Source organism: Protobothrops mucrosquamatus, unplaced genomic scaffold (genome assembly GCF_001527695.2).
Source record: "Protobothrops mucrosquamatus isolate PMUCROS unplaced genomic scaffold, P.Mucros_1.0 scaffold_220, whole genome shotgun sequence".
NCBI lineage: Eukaryota > Metazoa > Chordata > Lepidosauria > Squamata > Viperidae > Protobothrops > Protobothrops mucrosquamatus.
In genome coordinates, this window is record NW_015386296.1 from 49,612 (window position 1) to 51,365 (window position 1,754).

Sequence of the window (1,754 nt, forward strand, 5' to 3'; positions counted from 1 at the left end):
GCGGCATCGCGGCTCCGTTCGCCGCCCCGCCCAGCCAAACCTGGCGGTCTTGCGGTCCGGCACCCGTCCTCTTCGCTCGCCGACCCTCTCCTCTCACTTGCTCCAGGCCGGCGAGCACCCCCGGACCCTTTCGCACACCCCCATCTCCGCCGACGGACCACCGCCGCTACGGAGCCGGAGACGGTAGGTCCGCCATCACGGTGAAGGAACAGGAGGAAAAAAATATTGATGCTTTCGAAAATTTGGTCTTGGGAGAAGATTCCTGAGAATGTCATGGATAGCCAAGGAAACCAACCAATGGATCATTGATCAAATCAATCCATGGTTCTCACTCAAGGCAGATATATTTGACCAGGCTCAAATTATCCTACTTTGGATACATTGTGCAAAGATCTAAGTCTCTGTAGAAGGCGCCAATGCTGGAAAAGGTGGAAGGAAAGAGAGGAACAGGATGAACCAGCAGTAAAGCGGATGGGTTCTGTTACAGTGGTGATGGGTCAGGTTAGTGATCAGGTCATCAACCTGGAGAAAATCTAGGTGGTCACTAGGTGGTCAACATTGACTTGATGGCCCCCCTCTCTGTTTCTCTCTCTCCCTACCCATCTTCCATCCATCCATCCACCCACCCACCCACCTTCATCTACAGTATCTATCTATCTATCATCTATCTATCTATCTATCTATCTATCTATCTATCTATCTATCTATCTATCTATCTATCTATCTATCTATCTATCATCTATCCACCCACCCACCCATCCATCTCAGCTGTTACACCTTGGGAAGAAAAAACCATTTTATGCCTTGTAGTATGCATTTCTGTCATACCATCTTAGCAACCACAACTCCGCCTTCCTTGCACATTCATCTTATCCTGAGTCCACATCTGAATCATCTAATACCAGTCCGATTTTTTCCCTCTTTAATTAGGCAGCAAGCCAAGGTGTGCAACTTTCATTAAGTTCCCACCCCTTTGCTTACATCACAAGGCCAGTCTTGGTGAGAAGACTGGTAGCTTACTGGGGGAGGTGCCTTTATCCTAGATGGGTGGACAAAATACATGCTTTTGACTATTGATCAGCAAATCAGGGTCCTTCAAATTTTATCCAACCCTTCCCCTCCCTCTCCCTTTTTGGGGAGTGGGGGTGCAAATTGCTCATCCCTTTTTTTTCTGAAGCTAGCTTGTTTTTGATATACTGTCTGTAAACTAGGCAGACCTTGGTCGCCCATTGATTGCATCATTGATTGTGATGTATTGCTATGCCCACTTGTGATGGTTCTGTTTAGTTTTGTTTTATTTGGATGTTTGATTTATGTCTGGCCTTTGGCTGTAATAAATTGATTGAATTGATCATCCCTTTGGGGTTTGATAAACTTCATTGGGGGTATATATCTGGACTGCAAAACCCCAGAAGACTATAATATGGCAGTGTCCATAAAATAACTCTGCTCCCCATCTCTGTTGGTGGTCCTGAATTTTGGCAGTTCAGAAATGAGAATCCTATTTGGATTAAAAATCGCTTTATGGCACTCCAGCAAGATCCGTGTGACTCTGAAGACCACTAGAGAGCAAAGACATATGAGGCAAAAAAATAATAATCTGGATTAGTACATCACAATAATCCATAAAGTAATTGTTTACAGTAGGTCTCCGTGTGTTCGTAAAGGAGTTATTTGTGAAAGGGGCTTGAAATGTTGCACCAGAGCCCAGCCATGATCATCTGCAAAGCACGGCTCCTGCTTTGGGGGGGGGG